Below are 24,212 nucleotides of genomic sequence, written 5' to 3' on the forward strand. Positions count from 1 at the left end.
TATTTTTCACGCAAAGTTTTACCCCGATATAATCATTGTTGCTTGATATGCATAGTGGAAAGTGAAAGAACAAGACGGAATTGAAAATGGTGTTATATGAGAAATAGGCGTGGTTGTAGTCCGATTTCGCATTATAACATAGAAATATGAAAATAACGTTTTGTACCGAATTTTGTTGAAATTGGTTAAGCAAATCTCAAGATATGGGTTTTCACCTTAAAGTGGGCTGTGCCACGCCCACTGTTCAATTTTAAACGCGGTTCCTATAAAGTCATCTCATACCATCCCAGAGATAAAATTTAATGTCTCTGGCGTGTTTAGTGCTTGATTTATCGCGCTTTTAGTAGTTTTTAACAGTACCGTTATATGGGGAGTGGGGCGGAGTTGCCACCCGATTTCAACTATTTTCACACCGTCAATAGAAGGCTAAAAAAATTTGCTTCCAGTGAATTTTGTTATTATAGCATTAGCGGTTTAGGAGATATGCACATTAAACCTATTAGAGGCGGGACCACTCCCACTTTAAAAAAAAAATTTAACTGCAGATGCCCCTCCCTAATGTGATCCTGTGTACCAAATAACAGTCTTGTATCTTATTGCGGAGCTTAGTTATGGCAATTTATTTGTTTTTGATTAATGGCGTTTTGTGGGCGTGGCAGTGGTCCGATTACGCCCATTTGCAATACCAACCGTCTCACGGTACCAAGAAACATGTCTACCAAGTTTCATAAAGATATCTCAATTTTTACTCAAGTTACAGCTTGCACGGACGGGCGGACAGACGGACGGACGGACTGCCAGTCACCCGGATTTCAACTCGTTTCTTCATCCTGATCATTTATATATATATAACCCTATATCTAACTCGATTAGTTTTAGGTGATACAATCAACCGTTAGCTGAACAAAACTGTTATACTCTGTAGCAACAGGTTGCGAGAGTATAATAAATATTGATAAACAACGCTTTATTACTGATACAGAAACAGTTTTTGATTATACAGATGAAATAGTTATTAGAATTTAAATTTAAATTATAAATGCATTCAAAAAACATTTAGAAGTAAATAAAATTTAGGTACAAGTAGAACAAATAATAAAACAGAAATTAAAGAAATTGAAAATGAAACTATATTAACAAAAAATTTGGAAAAAACTAAAGTAAAACATGATTGTAGTAAAATGCAATACGAAATAGGGGGAAATAACATGATATAATTAAAAAAATTTCAGTAAATATTGATGAAAAATTTATAATATCTTTTATATATATAATATAATATAAACATGCAACAAATGTTTAATACTCTATTTCACTAGCAATAATATTAATATTATTACTAACGAAATATTGTATAAAATTTAAGAACTTACATTCAGCCACTATATCATCAACGCTACCAAGGATGATTCCAATTTCATCACAGACAACAACAAATACTATTAATCCATTATTCAAGACAACGGACACTAAGTTCAACTCAACTGATAACATAACATACATACTTACGTATAACATAATTCGACACCAACCTGATAACGTAATATGCATACATATGTACGTATAACGTAATTTGACACTTAATGTGTGGTCAGTAGACATAATCAGTATCATCAAAGAAATCCGACTCTAGTTAATTGGACAGCAAACAATTATAAATTAGATTATGTTATTTTGATGTTTCGCCAACAAGTGAGGATGTGCAACTGTAAAATTACAAAGTGAAACAATTATCATTGATCGAAGAAAGTATAAAAGACTAGGCGCCCTCCGCTGCGCTCGCTCGCCTACGTCCGCCCCCCGCCGAACGCGAGCTAGCTCGCTCTTATGTTAGTTGATTCTCGACAGCAGCAGAAAACTTTTATATATAATAGAGAGATACAGCTTGACATTCTATGAGGGCAGATAATTTCCAATGCTCTAGTTGACGAGTCAAATGACGATATCGGTGAAGTGCTAACTCAAGTGATGATCACAGTGAAATTTTAACTCAAATGTACAAAGGGCAACCGATCCCGAAGGAAGGACTCGATCCGGAAGAAAGGACAACAATCAAGAAAAAAGGAAGAGGATCCAGTACCCATTCAGCTAAGTATTTTATGCCGCGTAACAAAACTTATTCTTTCTTTTGGAGCTCTTAAATAAAAGCACACGATTTATAAAAGACAACCAAATCTTTTATTTATCAACAAAAACTAAAATTAGACTTACAACGTAATACTATTATTCTATGTATCTTCATATGATTAATTGAAGAAACCTTATCGTCCAGCATGTTAACAAAATTAATGAAAAATTCGTCATTTCTGAAAAGTGAAAATTCAAGCTCCACTTAATTTAAAGCAAATATCTTTTTTAGAGATCATATTATTGATTCCAAGTTTATTAAATATTTTGTTTTGCATTCTTTATGACATCTTACTGTAAAATGTAAAAATTAATGAGAGATATAAGTATTTCGCAATTTCCTTCTGCGAGATTCTTAGTGGTAGTTCATTGTTTTGCTTGTCATCTGTTCAGTAGCTCATAAACTTTCAGTGCTGCCAAAGTAAACCACGTCCCCGTTTGGGTGATAAATTCCAGATTCGTTGTCGTCGAGGTCATCTAACGGGAGGCCCAGGAAAAGAGCTGTTTCGACGGGGTCGGACCATAGGGAGAAGGGTGTTAGATAAGTGGGGTTTGTTTGGCATGCAAAGAGGTGGTTAGTGTCATGCGGCGACTCATTGTACGCAGAACATGCGTTTGGTATGTCGAGGTCTATTCTTGATAACCTGCGACAGTATCCAGAATGAAGTTGCTCGAACAGGTATATGTCCCAGTACTTGGTTCATCAGCTTCGGCTTGTAACGTATACAATGGGTGCATGATCTGACGATGCGTCTTGCAAAATCGCGCGCCTTGATTATCCAAATCTGAAGTCTTATCAGTGATACGAGTGCCTTTCGTCCTGCATGATAGTGTTTCCGATGTAGATGGCCAACGCAATGCACAACAAATTCGCATTTGCCTGGCAACAGCATGGGGTGTTTCCTTTTTTCTGGAATATCTGCTGATTCCAATCGACCCTTAACTTTAAGTATTTGAAATCCTTCGGTATACTCGAGAAAAGGATTTAAATAACGTTAAACATATTGAATGCTGATTTTCCTTTCTCCCTATTGGCAACTTCCACGTCGATATCGTTCTTAGCTGTTCTTTGGCCATTTATCTGAGTTTTCGTATAGAAACTTTGGTCCGGTGTACCATATTCAATTAACAAGTTCCTTTACAGTACACCCTCTAGAGGCAGCATCCGCCGGGTTACAATGTGTTGGTACATGTCTCCAATGGGCGCCTTTGGTTAAATCTTGAATTTCCGAAATTCGATTACCAACAAAAGTCGAACGTGTTGCAGAATGCATCTTAAGCCAATGTAATACTATTTGTGAGTCTGTCCAAAGAAAAATTTTAAAAGATTTGTTAGAAATTGTTGGTTTAATTTTTGCTAAAAGACGAGCAAGAAGAAGAGCGCCGCAAAGTTCTAATTTGGGTAACGATTGATTTTTGGTAGGTGCTACTCTGGACTTCGCAGTGAGTAGGCGAATGGTAGTAGTAGTGCCACATTTGTTGATAACGCGAGTATATATTGCGCAGCCATATGCACGAATCGATGCGTCACAAAATCCATGTATCTGAACCGATTCCACATCTGTCGAATAACAGTTCCTCGGCACTTTAATTAGTGAACGATCCGATAAGCAGTTAAGAAACTTTTTCCAGGCAAATTCAATGTTCTGTATCACATATTCATCCCAATCCAACTTTAGTAGCCATATTTCTTGCAACAAAATTTTTGATGTTATAATAACAGGAACTAAAAGTCCAATCGTAAATGATGATGCAACAGAAAGGATGGAACGTCAGTGCTAGTTTTGCTTCGAATAAAAAAATAAAACAATCAAGATTTTGGTTCCATTTTAGTCCAAGTGTACTAGTGATGGATGTATCTACGTTTAGATCTTTTATAAAGTCGTCTTCTCTGAATTGATGATAATTGGAATGTCACTTTGTTAATTTAAACTGTCCTAATTCTAACAGTTGTATTACCTCTTGCTTTATCTGTAAAAGTTCGGTTAGAGTATCAGCACCACAGAGTAGGTCGTCTACGTAGAATGATGACTTCACGATTTTAGCGCCAATTGTAAATTGTTCTGAATGCTGCTCAGCTAAATAGAACAAACTCCGTAGAGCAAGATATGGTGCAGCAGCCATTCCACACGTTACAGTATTTAGTTGATACGTGCGAATATCTTCAGTTGGTGAACTCCTCCACAGAATATACTGCAACTTTTGATCATCTTCGTGCATTAATACTTGGTGATGCATCTTGACTATGTCGGCAGTGAAAGCAAACCTGTGGAATCGAAAACGAAGAAGATTTTTGGGATGTGGTTCGACATGAAGCGTCAAATTCAACTCGAAGCTTTGTTGTTGTACTTGTTGGTTTTAGTACACAATCATGTGGTATACAATAATGCGGTCCGCTGAGATGTGGGTTTTTTACAACGCTCATATGACCCAAACTCTCGTAGTCGCTCATAAATTCAACGTATTGTGCTTTCATTTGGGGAGATTTGGCTAATCGAAGTTCTTGTGCATTGAATCGTCTCAATGCCGTAGTATATGACTCGCCCAAACACGTCGGATCATCCTTGAAGGGTAATTTGACAACTATTCTGCCGCAAGGTCTTCTTGACACAGTTGAATTGTATATGTGATCGCAACTCTGTTGTTCACGAGTCCTTGCCTCTGGTATGGTAGCGACTTCTTCTAATTTCCACAACTTTTCCAATTTGGCATCTAAAGATTCATTGGCTAAATATAAACAAGATGGCTTAGATATGTTTTTACTGCCTAAAGATAGAAGACTGAAGAACGTTTCTGTACCCAGCAACATGTCGATTTTTTTTGCTATATAAAATTCATCATCAGCAAGCGCTATATTGTGTGGAATATTCCATGTTGAAATATTGATTTCAGGGTCAAGTTGATAAGCAATGCGCGATGTAATACAAAAAGTCAATGAAAATTCGAAGCCAGTGACTTGCGACTTGATGTTAGTTGAGGTTTTCAATTTAATATTCGTTGACGATGAACCGATGCTTTGAATCTGTATGTTTTGCTTAATTCTTGGCAGAACCAACTTTTGCGAAAAATCATCTGTGATAAAATTTACCTGTGAACAGGAATCTAGCAGTGCTGTACCCAATCTGTAGCTCCCCGATGCATCACGAACGAAAATGTTTGCTGTTGCAAGGATGACGTTATTCAGCGATGAATTATTCTTTTGTCTATGCGTGACTGTCTCTTGTTTTGGAAATACGTGAGTAGGTGTTTGCTGGCCTGAAGTAGAACCGCGGTGGAATAAACTGTGGTGTTGCCGTGCACGAACCTTGCATGTGATTGCGTGATGATGGACAATTGGCTACACGATGACCTTTTGATAGGCAATCAATACAAAGTCCAATTTTCTTTGCATGATCGAAACGTTGAGTAATGAGTAATGTTTAGTTACTTAAACCTGATGGTTTTTACTGGAACAGAAAGTACAAGTTGATTCCTTGATTTCGAAGTGGACTATTTGTTAGCACCTTGAGTTGACGAAGTACTAACGTGCGTGGTGTTTAGTGAATCCAGGTATTGGCAGTGTTTTTCCAAAACTATGGTGCAATCCTCCTATGACGGCAGCATTCTGAAATCTAGCGACTCCTTCTACCTTTTGTTGGTCTGTTTATCAGACTTTTGCAAAATTAAATGAATAAGCATAGCTTGCGATATTTGGCTGTCGGTACCTAGCGATGTCAAGGAATCATAAATGGCTGAAGCCTTATCAATTAAACTTCTTAGCTGAATGCCATTTGGTTTCATAACTGCTGGTAAATCAAAAAACGAATTTATTCCTTCCAAAAAAATTAGTGTTTTGTTCTTTTGTTTTCATACCGTACCATCAATCATTTAACGCCTTTGGGTAGTTTTCATTTGTTTCTAAGGCTTGACCTTGGGGACAATTTCGCAAATGGTTAAATTTTTCAATATTAGTTAAATTGAAGTCACGATCAATTATTTGCTAGAACGAGGTGATAAAATTTTGATAATTCGAATACATGCCATCAAACGTACGAAGCTTAAGTGATGGAAGTTTTGAACTTGATGGTACCACGCAAGTTTTGTCCGAAAGTGAAACATTGTTATCTTCTGCCAGTTGCGATTGGATAACCAATTTAGTTGTGATGTAAAGTTCTTCCAGGTCACCACGTCCTCCATCATCAGCATCCAATCTTTCGATATCAGTTTGAATTGAGAGAATCTGTTTAAAATAGGACTCCAGGACGGCATTTGTATTCCGCAGCTGAAAGAGCCTTTCCACCTGATCGCAAGCTGGCATCGATGATATTTTTAATGCGCTTAATATTTTTCTTGGTGCTGGCGCGTTGTTGTCTTAGCTCATCCAAAGACATTGCAGAACAGGATCTTATATGTGCTTTATAGTGGTTCCAAATTATTTTAAATAACAATAAATTTACTTCTTGTGAGTAGTTAAGCAATAAGTGATTAGTTAATTTTACCGCAAAAAATGTAGCAAACCAAGTTATACTTATGTATGGGTATGCAACGAACATGCAAATAAGAGCTGCAGGCAGTGGTAACGACGAGACTTAGCGGTGGCAACCCCGTGTGCTGTGCTGTGTGCGAGCAGTGCTGGTGACTCCAATGGTAAATATAGTAAAGTAAAAAGTTCGTTCGGTTTTTCATTGATCCCATCTGGGCCGCTTCTCCGAGATTTGACCACGACCGTTTGCGCTCGATGTTGTCATAAGTGACCCATTTTTCATCGCCAGTCACAATCCGCTTCAGAAACGGGTCGATTTTGTTGCGATTCTGCAGCGATTTGCAGATGGAAATTCGGTCCATCATGTTTTTTGCGTTAGTTCGTGTGACACCCAAACATCGAGGTCCTTTTTTTCGACGACAGGCCTCCCGACGCGTGGTGCATCTTTGACATCGAAATTACCGGAACGGAACCTAGCAAATCACTTTTGTGCTACACGTTCGTTTACAGTATCGGGCCCATAAACTAAATTAATGTTTTCAGCCGCTTTGGCTGCTTTTTCGCTTTGATCGAAGAAAAATTGTAAAATATAGGGAATTTTCTCTTTGTTGGTGTCCATCTTTGACGAGCGCTCACAACGAACTGAGTAAATCAATCGAAAAACTGTCAAAGACAAACTTTTAGCGCGAATAAACACGTTTTCAGCGCCTTATAGTATAATATGATGCGATACGTAACACTAGTACTATGGACAATAACGCCATCTCTTAGATAAAAACCGAACGAACTTTTTACTTGACCTAATATTTCCAACGGTGACTAAGTTTAGTGGTGACAAAGTCCAATGTCGGTAATTTCCAATGACGATAATGTCCAACAGTGCAGTCTAATACTGACCACACTCCGAAATGATGTGCGAAAGAACAAAAAACTCACTCGTGCCCCACATTGGGCGCCAAAAAATGTAGAGCTACAAAGCTTTTTTTGTAACCGCGCAAATATCGAAAAAGCGGAAAGTTTAGGCGAAGTTGTAACAGCGATAAAATACAAAGGGCCGAGTAATGATATTTGTGGTCAGCTATTTATATAACTTTATTTGCAAAACTCTTCTCCTTAAATAATATTCTAAGTAATATTTTAATACCGTTAAATACATAGTTTCGTTTTGTATTAATGCATATATACATAAGTATGTAAGTTGTATACCTTTAACAGTTCATAAAAGGAGAATAACCCAAGTACATATTTTACGCTATTGCTCCTTCGTATAAAATATATTATTGTTATTAAGAAAAAGAGAAATATAAAAAATGGGAACGCAGCATTGCAAGAGGCTATTCATTTAATTGCGTGGACGAAAACATAGCGGCAGCATAAATGTACAAAGCAAGCGCAAGCAAGCAAATAAATATGTAAGTATGTACACAATGCAAATACAAGTTTTAACTGCATTGAGGTGAATGACTTATAATGCTTGCCCTTGAATATTTTAGGCAAATAAATAGAGAACAAGAATTAGAAAAAGTATATTAGAACATATGACCGTATAATGCCCAACATTTAGTGAAGATCCAAGTTTAACTAAGAGTGAAATTGCTAATGCCATAGGCATCGCAGACGAACGAGTACTTCATATTTTACATGGAGAATTACATACTTATATTCGTTAACAATTCAACAAAAACTGGATCGAAAACAAATTTCTCAGCATAATTTGGAGCGTTTTAAGCAGAAATGTAACACAATCAACTCTGAATATTTTTGCAGACTTCTGGATCAGTTGGATTAAAATTTCGTGAGAAAAGACCTGGTTTGCAGAACAAAAAAAAATAATTTTTCATCAAGACAAAGCACCTGCTCACAAAGGTTTTTTTAACAATGACTAAATTTAACGAATTAAAGTTCGAATTGCTTGAGCATCAAGATTTGACTCCCAGCGACTACTACCTCTTCAAAAACCTGAAACAATTCCTTCGTGGAAAGCGTATTTCGGAATAAGAAGTTATTACACCACTATACGGATATTTTGCAAAGTTTTCGGAAAGTCATTATAGGGATGTCATAAAATTATTGAAGGATCGTTAGAATAAGTGTATTGAAGTTAAAGGAGATTATATTGAATAAAAAAATATATTTTGTACCAAAAACACTATATCTTCATTTCGAACTCAGAAACTTTTCAACCAACCTGAATTTTCCTTTGATACTTGCAAGTTATAAGATTAAAAACTTTTGGGCACACCCGAGCTTAGATCTTTCCTGCTTGTTTTTAATGTTAAAAAATTTACATATGGTTTATCAATAGTTAGTATTACACTGAGAATAATTAATAATAAAATATACATTAATTTACTAATTCTTAATATTCGTACATTTTTATGCGTATGCTAATTTAACATGCTTTAGGCGATAATCCATGCCAAATTTCTTGAGCATACTTTGTCAAATAAAAAAGTTTTCCATATAAGAACTTGATTCCGATCGTTCAGTTTGCTATAATGATTCCAACTGAATAATTTCTTCGAAAATTGCACCATTGTCTTAGGCCATAATCCATGCCAAATATATATCAAAAACTGAGGGACCTTCTTAACGTACATTCCGAAATGTCTAAATAGACTTAGCACGTCATGCTGACCATTTACATATAATTTATTCTTTAAACGGTCTGTAACGTTTCTTTTGGGTGTTACAAACATCGTGGCAAACTTAATATACCCTGATCATATATATGTTATTTACATATATCTTTTATCCACGGTTGTTACTTTGACTTTTATATTAAGAGACGTCAAAAATTGTACTAAAATTTTATCAAATCTTTGTTTGGTTACCGTAACGTTAAGTTTGGTAACTAATAAGAAGATAAGCATGGGCTGCCTATATTATGGTAACCAAACAAAAAATGTTTCGTTAGAATGAAGCTGTTTTCCACTCTCAGTTTTGTGCTAAAATGAATCAGTAGGACGAAATTTAAGCAAAAACTGACCCCATATAAATGACAAATCTCAGAACCGGCTGTGTAACACCGGAGCCAATTTGATTGATTGTGGTCACAGCTATCAGAAAACCATAGGGTGCGTTCGAGATGGAAATCCCGACAGCAGTGTTGCAAATTTGTCAAAGTATCACGTTCTGCATGAATTTCTGACAACAGCATCACGGTCTACTGTCACTTATTGCACGCAATTTATGCAAATAATCGTAAACACTAAATTTTTGTCTGCACATCAGCAGAGTATCAGCAAATACACAACACAGTTGCTGTACTGCTGCAATTATAACGTAGCTCGAACGCACCCATACTTTGCTGTACAGGTATTTTCCGCTTCGATTAAACATTTTTCTTTACGGTACCCAACATCTTAGATCCAAAATAACGCTGATGTAATATTATTTCATGTTCAAACTTCCTATGTTTAGTACATCATAATTTCTTCCAGCAATTATACTAGAAATCACATAAAATACATATTAGAAACAACATAAAATTCAAGTATTTACATTATTTTCAAACGCCTATTGATTCTATAAGACAAAATAAAATAGTATAATATTTTAGAAGCATATCTGAACAAGCGGGTATCTTCATTATTTTCCAAATAATGCCGGCTTTTGTTGATGCAAAATGGTATATAAATATGTACGTCTCTTTCTTATGCATTTAAAAATAATATATGACGAATGTTGCTACCCTTACAACACAATTTTAAGAATAAGAAAAAGTTCTGCATTTGTTTTTATGTATAAAAAATGGAAAAATCCAACTAAATAAAAATACACCAAAAATTTACATGTAAAAAATATGTTAAAATATACCGATTATTCATTTAGGATTCCTTCTTACAATATATATTTCGAAATAGACAAATGTTTACAAAAAAAAGAACTTTTCCTATCATGTTTAGTAGAAGTTTCTCTTATTAACCCCCAAATATAGTTCCCATTCATGCTTTCAGTATAATCAAATTCCATTATATTTCGATGAAAGCGTTCTCCTTTTTCTTCCGAATAAGCTTCCATATTATCTTTAAACTTATCTTAATGTAACATGTGCAACTTTACAGAAGTTCTACATCCGAAGGTGAAACTAACTTATACGCACCGAGCAACTCATAAGACCTATGCGTAAGAAAGGAATGAACTATCACACAAGAGCTTCGGTTAGAATTAAGATTGTCAAATAACTTCCCAAAGAGATCATCGTTTTTAAATCTGAAGGTTCCATAATCGAAGAAGGAGCTGGAACAACGTGGCTTGGCAATAAATGAAGTATTAGAGTAACGGTTACGAAGAGCCATGGAACATTAATGTTGAGGAATATGTCTTTCAATTTGAATTAGTCAATAAAGATACAATAAAGGGAAATGACTCAATGTTCAGTAGAGGTTAATTTTGCTGCGTTGGAATCCCAGCATCCAGAATTGCAAGGTGTATTGCATGAGATGGAGTAAAATAAATGTACAACTAGTGGAGAAATAATTAGAGAGGCCAGTCGTGTAAGCATATTGGGCAGAGCGGAGCAGTTTAGAGTTGATGTGTGGCTGCTTGCATCGAGTATGGAAAAGCGAAGATGGGCAGAGCTCTCGAGCACTTGTTGTTGCTCCGAAGCAAGAGTAAAGGGTCAACGTGCAGGAGTCATCGCCAGATGAAGCAGTAAAATTCGGGCGCGACTTTAAAGAAAATTGGCGTGGATGTAGATGATCCATTTTCCACCAATAAATAAGGAAATAGTCATGTTTTGGTAGTCAAGGATCACTTTAACCAATGGCCACAAGTATTCACAATTCCTAATCAAGAAGCTCAACTAGTGGTGGACGTATTCATCAACATGTGGGTAACGAGATTCGGTGTTCCAGTGGAATTACGTTCTGATCAAGAATGGAGTATTCGGAAAACGGATGGAATTAACTCCAATCTAAATTACGGCTAAGGAAGCTAATACCATCTTAGAAGACGAGATGAGAGACATAAATACTTTGTCTTTCGCTCCGCAAATATGTCTAATCGGGGCAATCAGACTTCGGTGGAGGGAGTATAACGAACACGAATGATAGAACACAAATTGAGACTTTTCTTTAACAATCAAGTTATCGAACTCAAGAGTGAGTTACAAGAAAGACGAATTATCGATAAATCCGTTACAGTAGTGAGTTTCCGTACTCGTGACATACCAGGATATTATTCAACATTAGCCTTTACAGCTGGTATTACTGGACTGTATCATTATGCTGCTTTATTAAGGGAAATTTTGCAATTTTATGAAAACTGTTAGTAAATCTAGCTAAGGCATAACCCATAAATCGTGAAAATAAACTGACGATAGTGAGACGAAAATTAAACTATTGATAATATCGATAGTCAGTCCCATCGATTGTTTCGCAACTCAACCTGATTGCTCTATAAAACGGGTAAAATTAGCCAAAATCAGGTTACCGATAGGTTATAAGTAATTAATGCATTAGTTATCCGCTAGGTTACTTTTATTCCAGCCTCAGGAAAAAAGACCCTCTTTCTCCTCTTTTACTACCCGTCGGTGCGATTACCTTACTCGCTCTCTCTCATTGCTTTCGCGCAAATGCTACATATATTTCACTGCTCTAATTTGCCAACTATTTTGAAAGACTATCTTTTACTCTTTGGTTAACAGCGTTGTTTTCAGTGGCTATTTGTTTAGTTAGCCATCTGTTACTGAAAACAGTTTGTTTAATTATTACTATGGTTACCTATAAGTTACAGAAAACTGGTTTATAGGTTATTTCTTTGGTTATCCATCGATTATGGAAAACTGGTTCATCGGTTACCTCGTAATTTTCTATGAGATATTTGTTTGGTTATTCATTGGTTACCAGGAATACAACAATCGAAATTAATTAAATTTTTATATATTTAATTTTTTTTTTTATAATTTACATGTTTATACAATATAGTTCCATTTTTTTCTATTTTTACAAACTTTTAGTAATTATTACTTTATTATCATTATTTTTTTGATTAGAAACTTTATATACGGTCTATAGATAGTTAATATTGATTGTTACATTTTTAAAGTTTACAATAATAGTTACATTAATTTACTAATTGTTAATATTCGCAAATTAGGTACATACATGTACCCTACATAAATAATCATATTTTAAATAAATTAATTTAGTACTTAATACTAATATGTAACTTAAGTTTTATAATTTAAATCTAAAATGGTCATATTGAACTCCAGCTTGGGAACTTTCCATCGAAACTTGCAAATATCTGAAATGAATAAAAATGAATTAAAAACTATTTTCTTTTGTATTTGTTAAAGTAAAGTATTTACATTATATTTTAAAAATAAATGCATGCAAGTTTGTACAAAATTCATATAAAAAGTTGAGGGCTACAATATTAAATACATGCTACTTAATATAATATATGTGTAAGAAAACGTCAAAAATTGTACTGAACACTTAGCATATTTCAATTCGTGACGCAGCAACCAAGGCGAAATGCTTGTTATATTGAAATCGGGCATCTCATAGTAGACATTTACGAATTCTTGATCCTCCGAGATGACAGAGATCCTCCGAATAAGGAATAATGTTAGAAGAGCGTTTTGGTTTCCTGGAGATATTAATGACTTTCTTTAGACGTAAAGTAATGATGCTATGTGTGGTCAGCTATCAGACTAACTTTATTTGCAAAACTCTTCTACTTAAATAATATTCTAAGTAATATTTCAATACCGTTAAATACATAGTTTCGTTTTGTATTAATGCATATACATATGCATATGTATGTAAGTTATATACCTTTAAACGTTCATAAAAGGAGAATAACCCAAGTACATATTTTACGCTATTGCTCCTTCGTATATAATATATTTTCGTTATTAAGAAAAAGAGAAATATAAAAAATGGGAACGCCGGATTGCAAGAGACTGCTTACATATTAAGCTTAGTACAGTTCATGGGACTAGCTAATGTGCACAAACAAATATTGATGTAATTGCGTGGACGAAAACATAGCGGTAGAATAAATGAACAAAGCAAGCGCAAGCAAGCAAATAAATATGTAAGTATGTACACAATGCAAATACAATTATTAACTGCATTAAGGTGAATGGCTTCTGTTTGGTCAGAAGTATAACACTGTGCAAAATCGGATGACCGTGACCATGAATTAGGCTATTCACCTCTTTAAGAGCACCGCCTATGCATATGCACACAAATTCTTACATTCATATACATATGGTACGATTTTCTATGATTTGTACATAATTGCATTTTTTATGTTCTCACTTGTGCTTTGCAATTTGTAAGTCGGTACATATATACATACACACAAAAAATACATATTTTCATACCTACGGCCGCATAAGCATATACGCATATGCTTACATATATACGTAGGTAATGAGAATATAAGCACAAGACGGGATAAAAACACGTGCTAGCATAAGATTAAGCACATTATTAATAGAGCATTAGGAGTGTCAAGAGTGAAAATGAAATTAAATGTAAAATTAAATTAAATTAAATCAAAATTGTTAATTGGACTTTAATCTATTTTTGGGCTGGAACATAATTTGGCGACCGTGACAGGACTATGTGTTCTAAATTTAATATTTCGATCAAAGAAAGCCAATAGATTATTGTCTAATTTTCATTTAAATTAAAATTCGTTTTCGTGTAAATACTGGGAAGAGCAGGCTTTGCGTTTGTTCAACCACACGAAATTCGCCTACACTATTTCATCGTCTGCAGCAGTGTAGCGGAATCCAACAACCTGAATCAACGGATCATTCGGATTGTTGTGCCCGGGCAACATTCTGTGTAAGCGCAGATAGCAGCTCTTGCCATATATCATCGTAGTATCCACTGTTAACGTACATACAGATTACACGTGGTTTTTAACATTCATTCGAGACCTTCTTTTCATCAACATCTGTCGAAGTTACCGACAGTTAGTCAACTCGTCAAAGTCACAGTGCAAGCATACGGGACTTTTTACAGTACAGTTTCATCGGATTGCAGATCTGTATATTGTATATTCTTCATAGCTCAGGTACTCGTATATATTTTAGTTTTTGCCTTCAAATGCCTAATAACAGTAAAGCCAATACGCCTAACATGGCTGATGAGGAACAATCGCCTTTGTCCTCGCTAATTCAAACATGTTCAACGATTCTTCGCAACCTACATAGTATAAAGCAACGAATTGCTTGTAAAGAAGTCGACAGTGATCAATCCATCAGTTTCACTGATCGCATGCACACGCAAAAAGCGATAATACCAACAGCCTTAATTTACATACAGGACAAATATGGAATGATGCAGCCAGCTCGTGCATTATTGGATTCATGTTCCGTATTAAATTTCATCACCGAGGAAACAGCGAAGCGGTTGCAGCTTAAAAGGTTTTACTCACATCAGGAAATCTCAAGTATTTCAGATATTCGTTCTAATTCAAAGTATGCAGTAAATGCGAAAATCAAATCTCGAATCGAAGATTTTACTTGTATATCGCAATTTGCTATAACTAAACAGATCACGACACAAATACCAAGTAGTTTTATCAACACTTCTAAATGGGATATTCCTGCAAGCCTTCAGCTTGCGAATCCTTACTTTTACAAACCGCAACGTATAGATTTATTGCTTAATGCAGAATTTTGAAAGCCTTCAAGAAGGCACAATCTCTCTTGGAAAAGGCGCCCCACGTCTTCAAAACAGCAAATTAGGGTGGATTGTAGGTGGTAATTTTGAAACGCTTTCGAATTCCCGCTCATCCATTTGTAATATCACACTAAATTCAAATCCATATAACATCGATTCGATTCTTCAACGATTTTGGGAAATTGAAAATTTCACTGAAAAGACATCAACATTGTCCGAAGAGGAACGATTATGCGAACAACATTTCATTCAAAACGTTCAAGTGAAAAATGATGGAAGTGTACAAGTTCGGTTACCATTTAAGGTTTCGCCTACAATATTAGGCAACTCTTTCCACAGTGCCAGGAAGAGATTTCTCGCTTTTGAACGACGTCTATCTAACAACAAATTATTAAAAAATATGTATGCAAATTTTATAAAAGAATACATTGTACTTGGGCACATGGTTGCTATAAAAAAGTTTGATTCAAATAGTTCACACTATATAATTCCACATCATTGTATACTCCGTCCACAAAGTAGTACGACCAAGCTTCGGGTTGTATTCGACGCCTCTGCGCGCACTACTTCAGATCGCTCATTAAATGAAATACTTATGGTCGGAGCAACAATTCAACCAGAACTAATCATGACATTATTGTCATTTCGCTTGTATCCTTATGTATTAACCGCCGATATATCAAAAATGTATCGGCAATTTTTGATTGACGAACAAGATCAACGATATCAACTAATTTTATGGAGAAACGAACCCTATGAGCCTTTGAAGTTGTTTGAACTCAAAACTGTAACTTATGGTTTGGCTTCTGAACCATTCCTCGCGATTCGCAGTTTATTTCATATTGCTGACGTCAATAAAGATGCCTTTCCACTTGCATCGTCTGCTATTCGTGAAAGCTTTTATGTTGACGATTTGTTAACTGGTGCAGAAAGCATAGACAATTTACAAAAATTAAAAATTGAAATTATAGAAGTTCTTCGTTCTCATGGTCTTTCTCTTACTAAATAATTCTACACAATTATCCGACGCATCTTATAAGGAAGTTATAATTAAAACAATTGAAGAAAACATTACCAAAACTCTAGGTACGTCGTGGAAACCTTTAGCTGACACCCTTTGTTATCGCTATGAGTTACCAGATATGCAGTCAGTCACTAAGCGATCTGTCTTATCTATTATCTCCAAAATATTTGATATCCTCGGTTTATTGAGCCCCGTGAGCATACTTGGCAAAATATTAATGCAAGAAATTTGGATTCGCCGATTAGATTGGGAAGAAACACTACCACCCGATCTACATAACATTTGGTTGCAAATTAAAGCCGATATAAACTTCATTAATAAAATCGAAGTTCCCCGCTATGTACAAACAACATCCAATTCTGATTGTGAATTTCATGGTTTCGCTGACGCATTAACGCATCCATATGGGTGTTGCATTTATGTACGTTCTAAGATAAATCACACCTACAAAACAACATTACTTTTTGCGAAATCTAAAGTAGCGCCTATAAAGCACAATCGCTTCCTCGTTCGGAGCTATGTGCAGCACTGTTACTGAGTAGGACTTGGCAAAAACTTAAGGAGAAGTTATTGACATTCAGCACCAAAAGTTTATTTTTGAAATGACTTAGAAATAGTTCTGAAATGGCTCAACACTCATGCGGCCACCTTAAATTGCTTTGTTGCCAATCGAGTCTCTGAAATTCTAGAAATTTCATCTGGCATTAACTGGAAACATGTACCAAGTACGCATAATCCTGCAGTCATTGTTTCACGTGGGTGCAGCGCTCAAAATCTTGTAGGGACAATTTGGTTCTCTAGCCCAGAGTTTCTAATGAAAAATTCGTCAGAATGGCCTGTAAGCAAGAAGGAGTGTAGCAAAAGCAGCAACGAGGAAAATGTTATTAACGTCATTATCAACCGCTGTTCATCGTACCACCGATTAATTCGCACAGTTAGATTAATTTTTCGTGTTTTCAACAAAGTTTCAGTGCTCAGTCGGTGGCCGTTTGTCAAAATTCATTCCTTTTGATGCAAAATTTCCCGCACATCTTCCAAAAGATCATAGATTTACATCATTGTACATAGAGTATCTTCACCGAAAGCATTTACAGGCTGGCCCAAAGGTTTTAATAATTCTGTTGCGTCAGTGAGTATGGGTTATAAATTGTTCGAAATTGCGTGTTTTGTTTCCATTACAAACCTAAACTAATGAATCAAATCATCTAGTTAGCGGTATCGACTTTTGTGGCCCTTTCATTACGACACATCGTCTTCGTGGAAGAGCTCCATACAAAACATACATAGCAATATTCGTATGCTTTGCATCTAAAGCCATACATGCAGAATTAGTATCCGATTTCTCTACTAATAATTTAATACTTTGTCTAAAACGCTTGGTAGGAAGACGCGGAATACCTCAACGCATTTACTGCGACAACGCCACAAATTTCGTCGGTGCTCAAGCCAAATTGAAGGATCTTCATCAACAGTTCTTCAATAAAGCGGTTACTGATGACATCACTAATTATAGCACCAACACTGGTTTCGAGTTTCGTTTTATTCCGCTTGACCTGACATATGAAGAACTGCAGACCATTGTGGTTGAAGTTGAAGCTATCTTAAACTCTCGCCCGCTGACACCTCTTTCAAATGATCCCAATGATGGCGAAGCGTTAACCGCAGCTCATCTATTGATCGGAACGTCATTACTGTCGATGCCAGACAAAGCCATCAATATCAACACTGTATCTTCGTTAACGCAATGGCAACAAGTGACGTATTTGAAGCAGCGTTTCTGGGACCTATGGGCACACGACTATATTCTTATCCTACAACAACGCTCCAAGTGGTTGAAGCCGCAGGCCAACATCGAAATTGTTCAAATGGTCATCATCCATGAAACCAACTTGCCTCCACAACAGTGGTCACTTGGCAGAATTATCGATATCGCTCCTTGTTCAGATGGCAAAGTGAGGGTTGTGGACATCAAAACTACAAAAGGGATTATACGGAAAGCAGTCCATAAAGTTGCACCATTACCTATTTCCGATTGAAATGCAAGCATTTCAATGGTTGGAGCATGTTTGGTCAGAACTATGACACTGCGCAAAATCGGATGACCGTGACCATGAATTAGGCTATTCACCTCTGTGAGAGCACCGCTTATGCATATGCACACAAATTCTTACATTCATATACATATGGTACGATTTTCTATGATTTGTACATAATTGCATTTTTTATGTTCTCACTTTTGCTTTGCAATTTGTAAGTCGGTACATATATACATACACACAAAAAATACATATTTTCATACCTACGCCCGCATAAACATATACGCATATGCTTACATATGTACGTAGATAATGAGAAAATAAGCACAAGACCGGATAAAAACCCGTGCTAGCATAAGATTAAGAACATTATTAATAGAGCATTAGGAGTGTTAAGAGAGAAAATAAAATTACATGTAAAATTAAATTTAATATAATCAAAATTGTTAATTGGACATTAATCTATTTTTGGGCTGGAACAGCCTCTAATGCTTGCCCTTGAATATTTTAAGCAAATAAATAGAGAACAAGAAATAGGAAAAAGTGTATTCGAACATATGACCGTATAATGCATTCGTTCTCAATCGGCGACCCAACATCCCGGCCCCGTCGAAAAGCATTTCAAACAGATAGAAGTGCTAGCTTGTAAATTAGTCGCCGAATGATTCCTTTCGCTGTTCGAATGTCCACCACACGCACTTTAGAGTCATTTTCTGGAATACAATGTATAACTCATAAAATGTGCCATTTTTGAGGTGGTAGGTTGTCTTCATGGATAATAACCATTGAGTTGTTGTTGATGTTTCGTCGCTGCGAAAACCACTTTGATCGTACTTGAAGTTCGTTGATGTATTCATTTGACCATCTGTTCCAAAACATCTGTTTAATGCTTGTGACCTGATTCCATCATTGTACGTTGCTGATGTTAGCTGAAAATCTCCGCTCTGGGAGTGCCCGAAGTGCACTACCAATAATAAAATGCCCCGGAGTTAATACTTCATAATCATTTGGATCCGATGATATTGGTGTTATTGGACGAGAATTGAATACAGCTGCTATCTCAACCAGGACTTTTGTTAGTTCCTCAGCTGTGAGTCTTGCATTTTTGATGGTGGGATTGAGGTGACCCTTAGCCGATTTGACTACTGCCTCCCAAATACCGCCGAAATGAGGTGCTCTGGGAGGAATAAAATTGAAATTTATAAATTCATTAGCACAATATTTTATAATAGCATCTTTGTTTTCGGTTTTAAATAATAATGACTTTAATTCAGCTAGTTTGTTGCAAGCATCCACAAAATTTGTTGCGTTATCGCAAAAGATGTCAAAGGGTAGACCTCTTCTTCCAATCATGCGCTTCAATGACGCTAAGAATGCGTCCGTGGATAGATCCGATACTAGTTCAATGTGAACCGCCTTTGTCGCTAGACAAACGAAGATCGCAATGTACGCCTCGAATACGCAAATATACGTTGACTGGTCCGCAGAAATCAGTCCCGCACCGCGCAAAAGGGCGAGATGGAGTTAGTCGCTCGACAGGTAACTGTCCCATTATTTGGTTCATCAGCTTCGGTTCATCAGCGTCTTGCTAAATCGCGCGCATTGACTATCCAAATCTGAAGTGTTATCAGCGGTACGAGTGCCTTTGGTCCTGCATGGTAGTGTTTCCGATGTAGATGGCGAACGTAATACACAACAAATTCGCAATTGCTTGGCAACAGCATGGGGTGTTTTCTTTCTTCTGGAATATCTGTTATTTAAATAACGTAACGTGCCATTTATCGTAAGCTCTTTCTGTAAAAGATGAATTTCATTAGCGAAATGTATGTGTTGAATATTCCAAATTATGCAAAGAAAGATGTGATGTAACTCTTGTGGTGAAAATGTTAATGAGTCATTTAGATTTGCACCATGCCGAAATTTATTGGTGAAGCGGGACATCCAAGCTATTAATCGAAGGTTGCTGGTAAAGTTACTCCGCTGATTCACAATATCCAGAATGTAATTGGTGCTAACAATTGTATTGAATGCTGATTGCGATATCAATGCGTTGGTACATGTCTCCAATGGGCGCCTTTGGTTAAATCTTAAATTTCCGAAATTCGATTACCAACAATAGTCGAAAGTGTTGCAGAATGCATCTTAAGCCAATGTAATACTAATTGTGAGTCTGTCCACAGAAAAATGTTAAAAGATTTGTTAGAAATTGTTGGTTTAATTTTTGAGCAAGAAGAAGAGCGATGCAAAGTTCTAATTTGGGTAACGATTGTTTTTTGGAAGGTGCCACTCTGGACTTCGCAGCACGAATCGATGCGTCACAAAATCCATGTATCAGAAGAGATTCCATATCTGTCAAAAAACCGGACCTCGGCACTTTAATTAGTGAAAGATCCGATAAGCAGTTAAGAAATTTTTTCCAAGCAAATTCAATGTTCTGAGGCACAGATGCATCCCAATCCCACTTCAGTAGCCATATAGTCCAAGTGTCGTAAAGTGATGATGCAACAGAAAGGACGCAACGTTTTGTAAGTCGGCCAGTCAGTGCTAGTTTTGCTTCAAATGAAAATATAAAACAATCAATATTTTGGTTCCATTTTAGTCCAAGTGTACTAGTGATGGATGTATCTACGTTTAGATCCTTTATAGAGTCGTCTTCTCTGAATTGATGATAATTGGAATGTCACTTTGTTAATTTAAACTGTCCTAATTCTAACAGTTGTATTACCTTTTGCTTTATCTGTACAAGTTCGGTTAGAGTATCAGCACCACAGAGCAGGTCGTCTACGTAGAATGATGACTTCACGATTTTAGCGCCAATTGTAAATTGTTCTGAATGCTGCTCAGCTAAATAGAACAAACTCCGTAGAGCAAGATATGGTGCAGCAGCCATTCCACACGTTACAGTATTTAGTTGATACGTGCGAATATCTTCAGTTGGTGAACTCCTCCACAGAATATACTGCAACTTTTGATCATCTTCGTGCATTAATACTTGGTGATGCATCTTGACTATGTCGGCAGTGAAAGCAAACCTGTGGAATCGAAAACGAAGAAGAGGAAAAAGTTCGCATTGAATTGTAGGGCCAACCATCTGAATATCGTTTAATGATTTTTGGGATGTGGTTCGACATGAAGCGTCAAATTCAACTCGAAGCTTTGTTGTTGTACTTGTTGGTTTTAGTACACAATCATGTGGTATACAATAATGCGGTCCGCTGAGATGTGGGTTTTTTACAACGCTCATATGACCCAAACTCTCGTAGTCGCTCATAAATTCAACGTATTGTGCTTTCAATTGGGGAGATTTGGCTAATCGAAGTTCTTGTGCATTGAATCGTCTCAATGCCGTAGTATATGACTCGCCCAAACACGTCGGATCATCCTTGAAGGGTAATTTGACAACTATTCTGCCGCAAGGTCTTCTTGACACAGTTGAATTGTATATGTGATCGCAACTCTGTTGTTCACGAGTCCTTGCCTCTGGTATGGTAGCGATTTCTTCTAATTTCCACAACTTTTCCAATTTGGCATCTAAAGATTCATTGGCTAAATATAAACAAGATGGTTTAGATATGTTTTTACTGTCCGTTTTGTAGCGTCCCGAAACAATCCAGCCTAAGAGTGTTTTTTGCAAGATGAGTAAATTAGATCCAAGATTGATTTGACCTAAAGATAGAAGACTGAAGAACGTTTCTGTACCCAGCAACATGTCGATTTTTTTTGCTATATAAAATTCATCATCAGCGAGCGCTATATTGTGTGGAATATTCCATGTTGAAATATTGATTTCAGGGTCAAGTTGATAAGCAATGCGCGATGTAATACAAAAAGTCAATGAAAATTCGAAGCCAGTGACTTGCGACTTGATGTTTTGAATTTAATATTCGTTGACGATGAACCGATGCTTTGAATCTGTATGTTTTGCTTAATTCTTGGCAGAACCAACTTTTGCGAAAAATCATCTGTGATAAAATTTACCTGTGAACAGGAATCTAGCAGTGCTGTACCCAATCTGTAGCTCCCCGATGCATCACGAACGAAAATGTTTGCTGTTGCAAGGATGACGTTATTCAGCGATGAATTATTCTTTTGTCTATGCGTGACTGTCTCTTGTTTTGGAAATACGTGAGTAGGTGTTTGCTGGCCTGAAGTAGAACCGCGGTGGAATAAACTGTGGTGTTGCCGTGCACGAACCTTGCATGTGATTGCGTGATGATGGACAATTGGCTACACGATGACCTTTTGATAGGCAATCAATACAAAGTCCAATTTTCTTTGCATGATCGAAACGTTGAGTAATGAGTAATGTTTAGTTACTTAAACCTGATGGTTTTTACTGGAACAGAAAGTACAAGTTGATTCCTTGATTTCGAAGTGGACTATTTGTTAGCACCTTGAGTTGACGAAGTACTAACGTGCGTGGTGTTTAGTGAATCCAGGTATTGGCAGTGTTTTTCCAAAACTATGGTGCAATCCTCCTATGACGGCAGCGTTCTGAAATCTAGCGACTCCTTCTACCTTTTGTTGGTCTGTTTATCAGACTTTTGCAAAATTAAATGAATAAGCATAGCTTGCGATATTTGGCTGTCGGTACCTAGCGATGTCAAGGAATCATAAATGGCTGAAGCCTTATCAATTAAACTTCTTAGCTGAATGCCATTTGGTTTCATAACTGCTGGTAAATCAAAAAACGAATTTATTCCTTCCAAAAAAATTAGTGTTTTGTTCTTTTGTTTTCATACCGTACCATCAATCATTTAACGCCTTTGGGTAGTTTTCATTTGTTTCTAAGGCTTGACCTTGGGGACAATTTCGCAAATGGTTAAATTTTTCAATATTAGTTAAATTGAAGTCACGATCAATTATTTGCTAGAACGAGGTGATAAAATTTTGATAATTCGAATACATGCCATCAAACGTACGAAGCTTAAGTGATGGAAGTTTTGAACTTGATGGTACCACGCAAGTTTTGTCCGAAAGTGAAACATTGTTATCTTCTGCCAGTTGCGATTGGATAACCAATTTAGTTGTGATGTAAAGTTCTTCCAGGTCACCACGTCCTCCATCATCAGCATCCAATCTTTCGATATCAGTTTGAATTGAGAGAATCTGTTTAAAATAGGACTCCAGGACGGCATTTGTATTCCGCAGCTGAAAGAGCCTTTCCACCTGATCGCAAGCTGGCATCGATGATATTTTTAATGCGCTTAATATTTTTCTTGGTGCTGGCGCGTTGTTGTCTTAGCTCATCCAAAGACATTGCAGAACAGGATCTTATATGTGCTTTATAGTGGTTCCAAATTATTTTAAATAACAATAAATTTACTTCTTGTGAGTAGTTAAGCAATAAGTGATTAGTTAATTTTACCGCAAAAAATGTAGCAAACCAAGTTATACTTATGTATGGGTATGCAACGAACATGCAAATAAGAGCTGCAGGCAGTGGTAACGACGAGACTTAGCGGTGGCAACCCCGTGTGCTGTGCTGTGTGCGAGCAGTGCTGGTGACTCCAATGGTAAATATACTAAAGTAAAAAGTTCGTTCGGTTTTTCATTGATTTTTCAAAAGATGATAACTTTGTGTACATTTGTCCGATTTAAGTCAAATATGCGCCGTTTTGTTCGTAAACTTGTTGCCAATGAGATGCCAACTTCATTATACCCCTCTCGTAGAAGACCGCGTCCCTATTGCCAAAAAACGTGGAGAGCCAATTTTCACAGGCCTCTCTTGAGGCCAACTTCTCACCATTAAGCGCGTTCGCCATGGACAGAAAAAGATGGTAATCGCTTGGTGCCAGGTCCGGACTATAAGGTGGTGGTTAGAACCTCCCATCCGAGCTCCAGGAGCTTCGGGCGAGTCACCAAAGACGTGTGTGGCCTGGCGTTGTCCTGATGGAACACAATTCGGC

At 36.6% G+C, this 24,212-nt stretch overlaps 1 long non-coding RNA gene across 1 annotated transcript; it reads left to right on the forward strand.

The window, feature by feature from the left end:
• The first annotated feature begins 17,286 nt into the window (after positions 1 to 17,286).
• LOC138857346 (uncharacterized) lies at positions 17,287 to 18,758 on the forward strand. The gene is made up of 2 exons (XR_011396422.1): positions 17,287 to 17,396; positions 17,651 to 18,758. It is a non-coding gene; the product is annotated as an uncharacterized lncRNA (long non-coding RNA).
• Positions 18,759 to 24,212: the final 5,454 nt, after the last annotated feature.

Source organism: Bactrocera oleae, chromosome 5 (assembly GCF_042242935.1).
Source record: "Bactrocera oleae isolate idBacOlea1 chromosome 5, idBacOlea1, whole genome shotgun sequence".
Lineage (NCBI taxonomy): Eukaryota > Metazoa > Arthropoda > Insecta > Diptera > Tephritidae > Bactrocera > Bactrocera oleae.